This window comes from Seriola aureovittata, chromosome 7, assembly GCF_021018895.1.
Source record: "Seriola aureovittata isolate HTS-2021-v1 ecotype China chromosome 7, ASM2101889v1, whole genome shotgun sequence".
Lineage (NCBI taxonomy): Eukaryota > Metazoa > Chordata > Actinopteri > Carangiformes > Carangidae > Seriola > Seriola aureovittata.
Genome location: NC_079370.1, coordinates 2,985,195 through 3,002,640, shown reverse-complemented (window position 1 = coordinate 3,002,640; position 17,446 = coordinate 2,985,195).

Here is a 17,446-nt window from a genome sequence, read left to right as displayed (position 1 = left end):
AGGCACCGTAAACATACAAAACTGTCAACACAAGAACAATATAAGTGATCAGCAGCTTAAATTAGCTGGTTCACATGTGATCGCATACATTACAGTCTCCTCTTTACTTAAACAGACCGTTGTTGGTCTTATAATTTCAGCCACTAACCGGTCGCTTCCATTTTATTGGCAGGATGCAGAAGGTAAGCCAAAGTAGAAACTGTGCAACTACTGAACAAAATGGTGAGTTTAATGTGAAACTAACCACAAACAAAATAAGAGTTAGCGTTGACTTGTTTGTATCGGGCTGTTGCGTTCTGAAGTGTGTTGGTTTTTTTGGCGTAACTGCACACAACCTGGGTTCATCTTCCTCCTCTTCCTCTCTGGCGATGCGCTGTCCGGACTTCTGCGTAAACGAAATGTTGTTTGAATCACTTCAATCTAAAAACAGGAAGTTAATCGGCAGAGAGGAGTTACAGAAGAGCTACCTGTCCCCGCTGTGTGCAGCAATAAAAGTGTCCCACGTCCTTTTCCTTGTTGGTTTAACTGCATCTGTGTCGCATGGGCCTTCACAAGGATCCTGTCCGTGACACAGGCTCCTCTTCATCTTCCTCTTTATGAAAGTAACTGTTGTCCTTTTCGTCACAGTCTTATCTTTGGCCGTCCTCGATGAAGCTTCGGATGAATCTTGAAGTAGGTCTAAAAGAAAAAAGGAAAAACATGATGATATTTTATAAACAAAGTGATGGATATTAAAGGTAATTTCAGATATTACTAGTCAGAATCTGAGTTTTAACATGAATGACTGTGATAATGGTAAAGTCTAGGGGTCTCCAAATTATACTCGGTCTAATCAGGTCTCGCTTTACTGCCACTCACTATAATCTCTGATCACGTGGTACAGAAAATATTTCATGTTTTAGATAATTAGTCACCCTAGTAAAATAGTTACGCTACTAAATGACAGTTGTTAGCAATTTGACTCCATGATATTAAATTGGTTTGAAAATTATTATCTTCTATTATTATCTATCATCTATCCCTTAATGAATTTAAAGCCAGGGTGTGTTGCTGAATGTTAGCCCACCTACCTGTGTGTGTCTCAATGAAATCCATGTTCCCCTCCATCCTCTTACTCTCTGGCGGGACGCTTTCTGGGCTCCTGTGTAGATCAAGCACTTTTTGAACCTTTTCGGTTTTAGCAGTAAAGTATCTCATAGTATTTAAGTATAATAGAATCAGGAGAGCATAGTTGAAAGAGACCTACCTTTCATCACTCTGTGAGGCTTCAGAAGTGTCCCTCTCGTCTGGCGATGTCCTTTCCTTGTGAGTGAAGAAGCCGGGATGCTGTGGTTGTGGTGGAGTCTGACATTCACGGATGGCGAGGTGGCTGGAGACGGCCGATGAGATCCTCAGTATGAGGGGATGTTCTTGGTTGCTGTGCCAAGCAGGAGCGACCTGGCTGGGGACGTTGTGGCGGTCCAGGCCGGCGCCGCTGGTGGAGGCCTGAGGGTTCAGCCACGGCTGCTGGACCGACTGAACCTCAGAGACCCTGTTTTCGGATCTCAGACCCTGATCCCGACACACCTCCATCACTTCACAGCACGATTTCACGCTGGAAGAAAAGGAATCATTGACTTCAGCAACTACATCCATCCACACCATCAGAGATTCTACACACAGCACCTTAACGCGGACTTACTAGAAGCTGTTGGGGTAGCTCTCGGCGAGGTCGCTCATGGTGATGAATGGGTCCTCAGTAAGCTGGCTGGGTGTTATCCGTTCATTGAGGTCCAGATGAAGCATCTCCTTCAGCAAATCCACAAAGCTCTTCTGGTCCTTGATTTCTGCCATGGTGTCTTCATCTGCGAGATGACAGGGTGGTCTGACCTGAAGCAGATAAAACCACAAAGGTCGTTAAAATCTCACCGTCTCAAGGAAATCTCTACACCAAATATTTTTCATTTTTTAAGCTGAAAATCTCACGTTCTCCAGGTCGTCCAGGGAGTTGAAGTAGTTCTCTGTCAGGGTGGTTTCTCCATATTCGAACGGGGTCTAAAGAGAGATAATATCTGATTTAGCTAATGTGTCCCAAACACAAGATGAAAGAGACAGACTAATGGAGGGACAAAGATAAAAAAGAAAGTCACTGAGTGTTCGTACCATTAATCTCCACTGACGTCTGCGGCATCTGTTCCTCTGGAAAAACCTCCTGGTTTTGACTCCGTCGTTGAGAAGTTGCTGCGGTAGCTGACCCTGAGTCTGCACAATGTGTCGTAACTGCAACACACAACACACTCACAAAGTCAGTTACACTTGGTACATATGAAAGATATTAAGATTTTTCTGTACCATAGTGTCGCTTAAGAAAATCGCGAAAGTAAATTGTAGGATGAGAATTGACACGGCTCTCATGTATGTGAGTTAAGTATGGAGCTAGAGCAAGGAGGCAGTTAGCTTAGCTTAGCATAAAGACAGGAAGTTGGAGAAAACAACTAGCCTAGATCTCTTACCCAGAAATAGTTCTACCACTAAGACCACATATTGTTGTTTTTAATTTCCTGCCTGAGATGCAATATGCTAATTAGTTAGCATTTTGTAAAAACAACAATTTTATGTCCTGCAACTTTGTCAGGTAAGTGAGGTTAGCCGTTTTCCCAATGCTTTCAGGCTTTATGCTAAGCTAAACTAAGATAATCTCTAGTTTTAACTTGCAGAATCTTCTCATTTAGCGAATAAGCATATTTTGCCAAACGCTGAACTACTCCTTTAAAATATTGTTTTAATGCAAAATTAATTTAAATTATGAGCATTTTTTAAATCAATTTTTATTTGGCATTTCTGCTTTATTTAATAGAGACAGTAGAGATTGCTGGGCTGGATTCAAACCATGATGCAGTAGAAACTCAATCTTGCTGTGTGGTGAATGCTCTATGAGGTTATTCTACTTATATTATTTATTTCTAAGCTTTTTCAACCCTCAAAAATATTTTTAATATACTTAAATTGAAATACTGACCATATCGTATTCGCAACTTCCAGGGTACAGTACGTGGCCCAAGTACAGCTCTGCAGCAATGCAGCCCAGTGACCACATGTCTATGGCTTCTGTGAAGGGAAGCCCCACGATGACCTCTGGAGACCTTAAAAGAGGACATTAATTAGCATCAGATTATTTCTAAAGATATATTTGGCAGTTTTGGTTGTAAAATCTTTAAAGCAGAACTCTGTCTTGTTGTCAGTTACTTACCTGTAGTAGCGTGGCTGTAGGTATGAGCCCCTGGCTGTCTGTGACACATAACGGGCCCAGCCAAAGTCAATGATTTTAATCTTGAGCGGCTGGTTTACATGGTCCACCAACATGATGTTGTCTAGCTTGAGATCCGCGTGCACAATTCCTTGGCTCCTCAGGAGCTGCAGTGCAGTGGCCATCTGAAGTCATGAATAAATCAGTAGAGGGTCAGCTGCTGTTCAGTCCAATACGATAGTAAGGATGTTTGTCAACCCACTACACAAAATAATAGTGACTTCCTCATAGGACCGCAGTGCATGTGTCACCCAGCTGGGCTTGCAGTTACTCATAGAGCTGTAGTTACGACCAGTAACTACTATCATCAGCTGGTGACATAAAAAAGTCAGTTGGAGGTGGTATATTCAACCAGTGCTTGCAGCTTTTGTTAGCTTGATCAATAGCGAGCTACAGCTGATAAAATCTGCTGGTGACAGTTGTCATTTTAGCTGACAACATAAACAGTTGCTGCCTAGAAACAGAAAGCCCCATTGTTTTAAAAATGATTAAGGATTTTGTGTCGTAAACCTTATGCATACACTGCATGTGTGACACGTGCAACAGTTCCTGTACGCCCTTCACATTAGCCTGTAGTGGTACAGCTCAGGTGTGTGGCACCTACCTGATGCAGGATTGGGCGAATCTCCTTCACAGAGAGACAATAGGAAGGTCTCTCCTCCAGGAAATCACTCAGACTTTTGTCCAGCATTTCAAACTCGAGACAAATGTTCTGTCCGTCAAAAAAAGCATCGTTGTATCTGACAAAGTTGAATCTGTCTGAATCAAAAGCCCTCAGTTCTTCAAGGATGGTCAGCTGGGGAACATGTGAGATGTTAGACTTGAAGTGAACACAGTGTAAAGTTCTGTCGAAGCTTTGTGCCAATTAAACTCTAACACACATTAACTGGTAACCTACCTCGCACTGCACCTCAGGTGTGAAGCTGCTGTCCTTGATTATCTTCACAGCCACTGTTTCCTTGGTGGCTGTCTTAACACACTTGGCCACTTTTCCAAACACGCCCTCTCCCACAATAGACTGCACCAAGTAGTCAGAGGAGGGGGAGGAGAGGACACACAGGAAGGCCTGGGACTCATCACTTGAAGAAGAGGAGACTGACGAGCTTCTCTTCTCTTCTTCAGATGAAGGAAAATGATGTTGATCCCGATAATTTGTCGTCTACAGGAGAGCGGGAAAGAAAGGCGCAACATTAAGTCACACTTTGTCTCATACAATAGGACACCAGCAATTGTACACATCTTTACAACAAAGAGTTTATATAAAGGATTTGATTTGTCAAGATCTTTTATGGAGCGTGAATCAAATAATAGGTTAGGAGTAGAAATAGTAAGTTTCTTGTACCTGAATATTTCCATTTTGTGCTACTTCACTCTTCTACTGTACCACAATTTAAAGGCACATATTGTATTTTTTTTTTACTATATTTACTTTGTAAGTTTAGTTATGAGTTACTTTACAGATTCACATTAATGATACAAAATGCAATCAACAGATGAAGGATGATGTGTGTTGTTATAGTTGAAGATAAGACGTTAATGAGCTCCAGGGAGAACGTCACCAGCTAACAGTGTGATAAGTAATTCAAATTAGCTTCACCTTTACCAGTTTTAAAATTAAAATTAATCAATACTTGAATATACATTATTCCAAAATGGGCTAATTCTTTGGTACTTTAAGTTGATGCTGAGTAAAATTTTGAATGAGTGACTTTAATTTGTAACTGAGAACTAACGATTGCTGATTGAAAATTTCACGTGAACACAACATTTTTACTCCCACTGATTTCAAATTGATAAATCTAATTGTCTTGCTTTTTTGACCCTTGATCTCATCTCTTTTCATACAGCATCTGTTCAAAAGCCATTGCAAATTTGTTTTTCAGCTGACTATATAAATACATACTGTAAAACTTACATTATAAACTTTGGTTGTCACGATACAGTGCAACTACCTCGACTTATCTCTGCTCACTGTTCCTTAAATATAGTAAATGTTGACTCACATGATTAAAATGGAACTAAACTATATTATTTTACATTGCAACCAGTTCAGCTTCCTTGTATTTGGGACTGATTTGCACTGAAACAAACCAATTTAATCTACTTACCATGTTGTCACTCGATTGTTGAGATGTTTTTACATCTGTATATATATTCTAAACAAAAGATCTTCTTGTAGTTGAAATGTTGAAGTTGATCCTCTTGCTGGTTTTTCACACGATGTGAAGCCAGTTGAAATGAACTGCGTCTCTTTTTCTATCCTGCAGTTCTACTTCTAAATTCTAAATTCTATTATGATGCGACGTTCTTTTATTCTCTCTATTGTTCAGTAGTTTAGAATTAAAGAATAATAATAAACATATAGATGTTTGAAATGTTGCTGTTTGCAAAATGACATGCTGTCTGCAGCAACCTGTTGTTTTTGGTTTTCTTATATTCAACAGGAAGTGAAATCCACATCTACATCTACTGTACATACAGTGTTAAAGAACATAAAGGCCTTTTTTATTTTTATTTTACATATGTAACTGCCCTATCATTGAACAAACACACTTTACTGGAAAGTATTCTCTACAAAGTCATAAAAACAAACAACATAAAACAAAAAAATATAAACTGGTTTCAGACTTTTGGACCCTGCTGTACATTTCAGTCAGATCCATGTGTTTTCTGTTCTGTGGAAAATCAGCCATAACTCTCAGTGTTAGTTATTCACATTTGTCCGTGTCGATACACCGAGAACAGTTCTGACATTTATACGGGAGAGTCATTAAAATTGAGAGATGTAATTTTATGCGCAACTGATATTGTCCTGTATGTGATATGTGGAGGATGATGACATTATTATGATCAGTTGCAATCAAGAACACATTTTTTTGTTGGACACGGTTAAGGCTTTTTGTCAGTTACTGGACTCACAGGAAAGTTAAAGTGAGTCATGTGAGACACAGCACTGATCAGGTTTGTGTTTAACGTGTTTATGTTTTAATGCACTGCCTGTTTTACACCATGGTATAATACATTACATGCCCTTTAAAGCAAGAGGAAGAAACACTCTAGCACTTTGTGTACGAATCTCAATATGGGTAAAAAAAAATAAAATAAAATAAAATAAAATAAAAATAATAATAAATTAAAGTATAATCTACAATCATAAACTGTATATAAAGAAGGACGTAGGCTCCGGGACGTCACCTGTAGGTTTCTGAAGAGCAGTTTTGAAGCTCAGCATGGGCTGCTCCACCGTCGCCATCTTGGCAGTGTCTGACTTCACCTAACTCCCAGCTAATCCAAAAATAGGCAAAGAGTTGGGACGTTTAATAACTGTGGCAAGCATATGCTCCTGTTAGCATTGTTAGCGCAGCTGGCTAATGATGTCTAGGTGTTTTGCTCGAAGGCTAACCGAAGGCTTATTCATTTGCTGGCTACTTAACGAGCAAAGCTAACAAGCCAGATATCGTTAGCATAGACACAGATACTGGCTAATTAGTGCTAAGTAAAATGACACTATGATTTCACTCACTTCAAAATACAGAAGCACAGACCTCCTCACCTTTTTAGTCACTTAGCCGCACAAGATGAAATATTATTTGTCCAATATTTACATGAAAATTCTCCCACAGATAGACCAACACCACAGATATGGTTGAGAGGTCACGTTCAGTGACTCGAATTAGCTAGTTAGTTGTCACCTAGCAGACAGCTAGCGGCTAGCCAACTGTGACAGCACCCACCTGCCACTCAAAGCAGCCACGCCCTCAATCATGCACAACTTTAAGCCTTAATAAAAATTTTAACGAGTGAGTTATATGGAAATTCAGTCCTGTGCAGACGGGGAAAATTAGCTATAAAGGGGATTGACTAACTTTTGGAGCCAGCCTCAAGTGGCCGTTCAGGGACTGCAGTTTTTGGCACTTATGTGTTGGCTCCATTTTTTAATTAGTCTACAACAGTATGGAGTGAGCGCACACACACACACACACACACACACACACACACACAGACAGAAGGTGCTTTTTAAGGTTCAGTATCGAGTCCAATGTCTTGCTTAGGGACACTCTGACATGAAGACAGACGGAGCCCGGGATCAAACCACCAACAGCCACCCTGAGTAATACAGCAGAGTCGTGCAATCCAGGACAGGATGCTTAAGAGGAGGGAAGGAGAGAGGAAAGGAGACATGAGGAAGGGAAGAAGGAGGCAGGAGAGGAGGGGATGCAGACAAAGAGGAGGGCAGAGTGGGAGGGAAGGGAGGTGTCTTTGTGTGGCTCCTTCAGCCCACAAGCCCCTGTGGTGTTGTGAACCGCTGGCCTACTTTAGCCTTCTCCATTTTTTATGACACGCACTCGCACACACCGACACACACTTACATACTTATTGACACATACGCGTATTAACGCTAGAATGATTGTACACACACACACCCAGAGCAAAATTGTACGGCTCAAATCTTCCTCTTCTACAGCTCAGGAGACAAAATTGAGATTCTTTTTTCAGCCTCATTTTAGTTTCTATTTTGTCTCATGCTTCTTACATGTTTCTCCTAAAATTGACAAGGATAAAAGGTGAGACATGACAGTTAGTAACAGGAGTCGTACTTGAGACTTGAGGAGAAACCCTGCTGAACTTGATTCTGTGTTTTTAATGGCTCCTTTTATTCTCCTTTGTAAATGAAACTGAGCGACACTAGAGCTGCTATATATAAACTAACACTATACTGAGAGGTGTTCCTAATATTTTGTCCATCCCTTTATAGGAATTAGATATGACAAAATATTAGGAACAGTTCTCAGTATATCCCAGTACACTTAAACATTACCACAATTACAATTACAGCTGCCACAATGACCATAAAAATAAACCAACACTTCTCAAACAGATTCAGTAAATACTGAACATTATAATTCTCATGAAGGAGGATTTATTACAGGCCTGTTCCATTATACTGCATTAGTTTCATCCAGGTTCACCTAACACATAAATATGAATTAAAACAAAAAATCAAGGACACTTAGAAATGCTAAAACAAATCAGCCCTTTATTCAAAGTTTACCCAATATACAGTAACGCTTAATAAAATGCATTCATTTGAACAGAATGGTGATGGGGTTAATGGGACAGAAACAAGTGACTGCAGATGCCTTAAAAAGGTTCACTGTGTAACTGCTGCTAGATGTCCTGAACTGTCCGTCTCATCAAGAGGTGATAGTGAGTCACTGTGGTGCGATAAACTTATCATATAACTTACTAACAGAACTTGAGGTTTTCTCAACCGATGCCGATCCATCCACTGCACCTCAGCGCATGATGTGAGCTGCAAGAATAAAAGAAAGCACACATTACAAATTAACTCTTACAAACAGTAACAGCATTGTGCCCAATGGAGTTTTTAGGACCTTATTAAGACCACCATGAATGCAGTTTAAGAATATAATTAAAAGAAAAGAAAAAAGAGATGTGTACAATTAAATCCTGTTTCAAATCTGCTTTTGGTTCTAGTGTCTGTTTATGTTCAGAATAAACAGCCAAACGGGACAATCAATACATTCTCACTACTAAATATATAATCGTGTGAGAACAAACCAAGGAGGTTAGATGTACTACTTAAAATAAACATGACTTGAGGAAATACAATGAAATAAACTCACTCAACGCACTGAGGAACAAAGGTGAAATGACAGAGGGAACATGGGGAGCTGGGGTCAAACGTCTCAGGTCGCCTTCCACAAGCTCCTCACAATAAGTTGCTGAATTTTGGCCCATTCCTCCTGACAGACCTGCTGAACTGAGTCAGGGTTGTAGGCCTCCTTGCTTGCAATTGCCTTTTCAATTTTGCACAGATTTTCTATTGGATTGAACTCAGGGCTTTGTGCATTTTGCCACAACTTTGAAAGCATGATTGGAGTGATCGTCCATTTGAAAGAACCATTTGCGACCAAGCTTTAACTTCCTTGATCATGTTTTGAAATGTTCCTTCAAAAATATCCACATAGTTTTCCTTCCTCATGTTGCCACGTATTTTGTAAAGTACACCCGTCCCTCAAACAGAAAGAAACTGGTGGAAAAAATGACTTGTGTCATGCACAAAATAGAAACCCTTACAGACGTGCCAAAACTATAGATAACAAGAAATCTGTGGAGTGGTTAAAAATGAGTTTTAACTTTGTGTTTTCTGACTTCAACTGTACATGCGGGATTGAGATTAAAACATTAAGTCTGAAGGAGAATTCAGTGAGTGTTTGCAGAGAGATCTTTGTTATCTCGGTCTGAGCTCAGTGTGAGATGTATGAATTTGTGAAACTAAAGGCTGCGATGAGAATAGACTGAGTTCATAGAGAGAGATTTCTCTGATTTCTCTGCCTGGGATCAGAAAGAGTCGCAAAAGTTGAGAAAAATCAGAGAATTATTTCAGAGCTTGATGAGATCGCATTTGAAACTTAAAAGGAGAGCAATTTCAGATTTTCAGATCAGAGTCTTTTTCTCCTGGAGGAGAAACTGGAAGACGGGAGAATCGAGCTTTAGTCTAATTCTGCTTTCTCTCAGATCTCATAGTTGTCTAGGAGAAATAAATTAAACACTTTTGAGATCTCTTTTCTGATTTCCTTTTCCTCAGGGCAAACAGCCATCACAATTCAATGTGGATGCATTGAGACTGTGTTATACGTGCACACACACACACACACACACACACACACACACACACTCAGAGGCAACGTTTATACCCTCATAAGCATGCATGCACACACAGCAGTGAAATGTCATCTATGAAAACATGCATGGCCACACACAACCTGCAAAGTAGAAAATCAGCTGTTTGCAATGTCGACATATTGAAACAGTCAGAATGTCAGAGTCAGCTCTTTGTGCAGGTGTGTGCTACATATGTTCAGTGCTGTATTAAATAATCTATTGTCCTTTTTTTATCAATTTACTCTGGCTCACGTGTGTTCGGTTAGTTCACCTTATGTTGTGATTACATCATGTCATGCAGAACATAATTAGAGGCAGCCAAGCAGAGGAGAAAGACACTGGGAATTTGTAACTGCCACATTATCTGCAGCTTGGCAAAAAAACGAATCACACAAATGTCCATAAAGTGGCACATCAAAATAAAAAATGAACACAGACAATGTGTTCAACAAACAATCAGTTCAGCTAATTAAAAAAAAAAAAAGGCAGTCACAGCAGGAACAGTTATGGAACTGCTACAAATATATTTAGACCATTTCAATTTGACTCTTGTGACTACAAGGATTATCATTTTGTAATAATGGGCGAATGTTCCCAAATTGGGATTATTTTTTTCAAGGGATTTAAAAGACAGAGACTGGGACGCAGGGAAAAACTGCTAGCTTGTGTCAGAAGTTACAGCAGCTCTACAACTGCCGTATTTACATCTTGTGTCTTGTTAGCAATGGAGATAATCACCGAAACAAACTTTGCAAAGCAAACAACTTAAATAAGAGGATGTGACTTATGTGTGTCAGTGGTTTGAGTTGTTCAGCTAACAGCCTGTTAAACTAGACATTACACCTTAAATAGTTTTCAAATATGACAGTTGACACTTCCTACCTGCCTAGCTAATACTAGCTAATACTAGCTAATACTAGCTAGTATTAGCTAGCTAGCTAATACTAGCTAGCTAATACTAGCTAGCTGCCTAGCTAATACATTTTTGTCACACAAAACACAGCTACAACAAACAGCTCAGGCTAGTGAGAAGGTTAGAAATGATATGTACATGCAGTAGCACATATTATACTGTGGTTCCCAAAGCAGAAGGCACTACCTTGACTGACCTCAGCCGGTTGAGGAACAGTTTAATTTTCCTGCCATTTAAATTTTGAAATAGGATGCAGTGAGAGTGTAGATTGGATTTCCATTCCTATAATTTCTTGAGATAAAATCTTTTTTAAACTAGATTGAGTACATTATTGGCTAACTCACTGCTGAAATGTTAATTTTAAATAGGTCCAATTTTTTTTTTGTCCAACTGCAGGTTTTGTAAATGTCAACTCTGACAGGAAACAAACCTGGACACAAGCTGTTACCAAGCAACAAAACATGATGCTGCAGGTGTTAGGGTCACGGCTGCAAAGCATCTACAGTCATTACTGAGCCAGTGGCCTCATGCACCTACCTGCCTGACAGAGTGCAGGGTGCCACAGGCTCATAGACTGTAACTATGGAGCCATCGCTATAGCAACAGGCTCCTCTACAAAGACCAAGCACCTGCGGCGCTGTATCTGCTGAAGGATTTAAGACGCACGCACACACACACACACACACACACACACACACACACACACACACACACACACACACGCACACACACAGTTAGATGCATTCAGTGATTCACAGTCGCTGAAAACCTGCAAATTGAATCCTTCATGAGCAATGAGCATGTAAAAACACAGTGGGATTGTAGTGGCACTGTTACCCCTACAGAGTGTGTGTTAACACTGAAGCTGTTTACTTTTTTACTATTTACTCACATTGAAGCAACGACTGGTGGAGCAAAAAGAAAATAAGCGCTAGCGTTCATTCTCTATTTACTAATGCCGCCTTCAGATGGAACTCACAAGCTCGTGGTTACAAGACACGTACACGACATGCTTTGGGTTTAAGGTGGTATGTCCTGAAAGCACTGGTGCTAGGCAACGGCTATTTGGGCGGCATCTAGAAAACCACAGAGGCTAACAATTTAGCAAGCTAGCAGTCGGGCAACGTAATGCAGGAAATGCATTAACAGAGGGAAAAGATGAGGCCGTTGTGTATAAAACATTTTCTTCAGACATATTATAAAATTAAGAAGGAAAACTATTTACGCCTAAAATGACAATATATTAACTTATCATCCAACGAAAAATAAACTTCCATGGCCTCCGCCATTTCTGAAAACATCAGCAATCATCACTAATACTACTATCACATCCCCATGTGAATAGTCTACTATATTTATCCTCTTCCATTTTATTTGAGTCCAGGTTTCCGCTATAGTCTACACCTGTCTCTAATAACGCATGATGAGTTATAGATGAGTGGTAATTTAGTTGTTTTGGTTCCAATATAAAACCCCGGGGTGGTCAGGTCCAAACTATATTCTGTCGAACTGGATCCAGGCAGAGTCCCTTCTTATTGCTGTGGGTCTCGAGTCTGTCTCATTTTATACCAGAGAGGATCAAAGTGCTTATTAAGTCTGATCAGACTGTGAGTCATAATCATCAGTTTCTTTTTTATTTTCTAATCAGTGTCAAGTCTGACGTGCAGGAAAAATGACACGTAGTTGATCTTTGAACGCCGCTGCTTATTAAAGGGTGACGCATCAAAGCTCGATGATCAGACTGAATTTACAATTTCATTTCCCCTGCTTCATCCAGCCTGAGCAGTGTTTCACGGTGGAACATTTCATGTTGGGAGAAGTATTCGTTCTATTTTGCCCTAACAGTAATGAGTGACGGATGTGTGAGGCTACTGCTGCTCCGTTGAGTCTGAACCGGGTTCAACTCTCTTCTGTTTAAGTCAGTGTTCTGGCTTTCCTCAGGTCCCTTTCAGGTTGGATCTCTCAGGACCGGTTATTGCCATGCATCCAGTAGCTGTCGTATTTGAACGGTCGGCTTTTCTGTCCCTTGAACTGCTGGGGTGTGTGTGTGTGTGTGTGTGTGTGTGTGTGTGTGTGTGTGTGTGTGTGTGTGTGGGACTGTCAAAAGGAGGTAAAACTGGAGGGAGTGGAGGGATTGACTGACAAAATCCAGAGAGACTAACAGAGAGTCACAGGGAACGGTTGAGCCGTAAAGTGTAAAGCTCATCAGTAGTGGCAGATTCAGTGCAGATGTGAGAGGCCGGAGGGAGCAGCCATGTTAATTATGAAACATTCTGGGAAATATATGTGCGTGCACACACACACACACACACACACACACACACACACACACACACACACACACACACACACACACACACACACACACACACACACACACAAACACTTAGTGTGCACACAAGTTCATGTGTGACTTTATCAAGACTTCTCTATGTGGCTTTAGTTGAGGAAGAGGTGAAGCTCAGAGTGATGAGACAGTTGTTTAAGTTGCTCCAGCTGCATAAAAATGAAATCAAAACCCACTGAAGCTTTGTTCAGTCATTTATACTGTGCACCAGCGGGGGGGGGGGGGGGGGGGGGGGCGCTGCAGAACTGAGGCGTCCAAGTACGGATGCAACTGATGGAATGAGCAGCGACCGAAACACAAGTCGAATGTCAACACAAAGATGCAAAATGTGGCTGTGAACAAGAAGAGGGAGATTAAACTCAGCTGGCTGCTGAACGATCACACATGGTGACGCAGTGAGGACACGGACACACACACACACACACACACACACACACACACACACACACACACAGTGCCTATCCACACTGTGACATATGACTTGTTCCTCTCACAAAAGCATCCTCATTTTAATGAGAACTTGCCAATGAAATCAGTCCAATTAATGAATTCATATCACAGTAACATTGAGATCTTTTTGCTTTCACTTAAAAACAAAAAAGACGATTATTGCACATGAGGTTAAATGAGGTTTTCAGGGAGTTAGTCTCCACTGCATTTGAGTCACAACCTCTATCCATGCGTTGAACTGAGAGCATCTGAGACACAGCAAGAGTCTGATGCTGGTGACGTCATGGCTGACTCAGCGACGCCTCCACATAGCCTTGGCACACAGGTGTTACCGGTACTGCAGGAAGCGAAGAATAACAATTGTTATTACGACCTGACTCACATGTCCTTATTTGTGGATTGATGTAAGTGGTGTCGTTTTTTCTGCAAAATGAGGATGTAGGTAAATTGACCTGTCAATACTTTTCACTTTTACTTAAGTAAAGGATCTTAATAGTAGTAATATATGATTTTGTTGAATATTTTTCATGTAGAAAACCTCAATCCTCTTAAAATTCATTGATATGACACCTACAAATCCCTTCTGGACAGACGAGAGCTCAGCTTTTAGTCATCAATATATTTAATATCCAGTAAACAAGGATCATAAGAGCTGGTTGAATTTAACAGATAATGAGAATAGAGTTTTGAAATATGTCCAGATGTGTATGAAGTCTTATGAAGCGTCTTCCTGAGCTCTTTCCGCCTCTCAGTTGTGACACAAGCCGACGGAAGAAAACTAGTTTTACATGCAGACTTCATCCCGTCGTTTGCTTTACTGAGCAAACACAGACACGAGAGCAAACTTCAGCAGACACAGTTACGTTTCCCTCCTCTGTCAGCATCATATCCATCATTTGAATGTGAGAGGAAGAGACGGTCAGAATTAAAGACTGCGAAATCCATACATGCCTGAATCAGCAGTATCGTGGGCGGCTGTAAACAGACTGTCTCGTAAGTGAAAGGTCAAGTAAAAAAAAAAGAAAGAAAAAAGCCCTTGAGTAAAAACACTCGACCCCTTCTTCCTCGCTCCCTGTCAAGATATTTTCAGTAAGAGCATCAGCAAAATGCAAATTGGTCCGTTTTGGTAGCGTGTTTGGCAGACGGCCGGCCTGCCTTCTCTCCTCTGGAAACCGGTCCAGGAAAGCAGTAGCTCGGAGGCTTCGGAGTCAGACTGAAGACTGGACGCCTGCCTGTTTGAATTCCTGGTTGTCTGCAAGATAATCAGACACACACTCCCCACAGCAGCTACAGAGCTACTCCCGACCGGCCGTCTTAAATGGAAACACATTATCAACATTATCTCTGTATTTTGGGTTAAATCTGTTTACACTGAGCAGCAGCGACATATGTGTGTGTGTGTGTCTCCTAATTATGAACCAAAATGTGCATCAAGTGCCAGATTAACAGACTGTGAGAATGCAAGACAACATCCCTTTCAGTTTCCCCGCCGCTCACCATTCTCACTAACACATCTGCTCAGTGTCGTACTAGAAAAAACATCGTTCACTTTACAGAAAACTACTGGATTTGTGCACTTACAGGTATTTAAATGCCATTTGTTGCTATAAAAAAAAAAACCCAATCATTTCGTAATATCACAAACTGTCTTCTTTAGTGTTTGTGACTTTTTGGTTGGACACCCTATATACTTCTCAGACACGGGGTCGAGCACGCCAGATCTTGTAGTTTCTTAATATCACACCAGCATTTTAAAGTTTTGATGAACTTCAATGTGTCTCTTATTCAGCGTTCAGTCACGGATCATTTATTTTAAATACTCAGGACTCATCAAATCACTGTATTCTTTTAAATCGCTTCTTAAAACTTTTTTTTTATATTCAACTAATATTTAATTTAGCTGGTATTATTATTTTTATGTAAAGCTCTTTTTTACCATTGGTTTCATCATTATAATAACTTTTACATTAATTCATAACATGAATTGCAGTGGAAAGCAGCAAAATGAATGTGCTACTGCACTTTACTGGAGCATTTACATTTTGTGAAACTACATATTTTTCTTAATTTAGCAAGACAGTCTTCAAAAACTAAAAATGTCTCCCTCTGTAACTGCTTGAGTCGACACACACATAATAATGATATGAAAGGCTGCAGCTTCACCAATAAGACTGTGATTGTGTGACTGTGAGTTTTAGGACTTAAAATATTGAACTTGTGTGTTTGTATTCTGTGCTGAGTGATGGACGTTGGTTTGTTAGTGAGGTTGAAAATCCAGATCCCAGTGATCAGTATCTGAAAATTAGCTTCGCCTCACATGAAACGAGGCTCTGAGCTGAGTCTGCACCATCATTGTTCCCACAGTGCTTGATGCCCTGCTCGTCTGGTGCACACACACACACACACACACACAAACACACACACACACACACACACACAAAAAAGGTCCTTTCCCCCCAACCCCCCTCTCTTCCCATCCCGCTGGGGGAGTAATCACCCTTTGGCCCCTCATCCCTCTCAATAACATCCTCATGGTCAATCTGCCGGACAGAGAAATCCCCCCTCTCGCCAGATTACAGCAGTGGCCCGGCTGGGATTAGGTTTTAAACGGCGACAGGACACGTGTTTTTCTCATCATTCCCCCTTCATGTATGCACGCACACACACACACGCGCACACACACACGCACGCACGCACGCTACAATCAGAGGGCTAAGCAGCTAAGACGCAAAACAACCAAACCAAGAACATCTTTTCCCTCCATCACGTGCCGCGCAAACACCAGCGCTTCAACTGGATGTAGAAATACAGAAAGTAATCTTTGACCTAAAATTAGATTTTCAGTCTCGGTCCAAAATCTCAACCGTTTTATTCTGCAGCCAGTAAATGTGCAAATCTTACTGCACCTACAATGCAAAGTGCTAATTTGAGACTTTATTATTCAGTTAAATGTGAACGTCAATTACACTGCCTTGCTAAAAGCGTTCAATCATTTTGTTTCTCTTGTAATCATATTTTTTAATATTTAAAAATCCTTGTATTCATGACATGCCGTCTCTTCAAAGCCTGAAATACAGGTGACAGGATAAAGAAGAAAGCTTGTGTGTGGAAAAGTCCAAAAACCTCAAATACTCCTGGACTGAAGATGTTACTTTTATATTTTCAGGAAAATTAACTTAAAAGTGTTAAACATAAAACTTTTTCAATTTAGAAAAACAGCCCCTGTAACTGTTTAACTATTATATATTATGTCATTTGATTTTCATTACTCGTGCATTAATTAAAGGATTTTACTGTTGTAGTTGTGGAACGAGCTTTAAACTACTGCAGCTCACGATTATTTTAATTTATCGTTTGATTAATAAAAGTTGTGGAAACAGTGAGAGATGACATCACAAGGGAAATCTCCATAATGCAGTTATGTCTGAAAAAAAAAGTTTTTAAATGAATAAAGAAATAAAAATATTGAAACAATTTAAAAGAAAAGCTCCAAATCTTGACATTAGAGACATGAACTATGAAAGTAAAAAATACATTTCACAATTATCAAAACAGTTACCAAAGCTTTTGACTAATAATTTCATCTGTACTTGTATTTACTGTCAGACTGTAAAACATCTTCATATGTTTTGGGTGCAAATCTTTTATTTTGTAAAGTAATTGAAGCTATAAAAATAAATGTCATGGACAATATTTCTATCCGCTGTAGATGAGATGATGCATTTTGTTGGAGTATATATGACAAATGCGTTCATTTAAA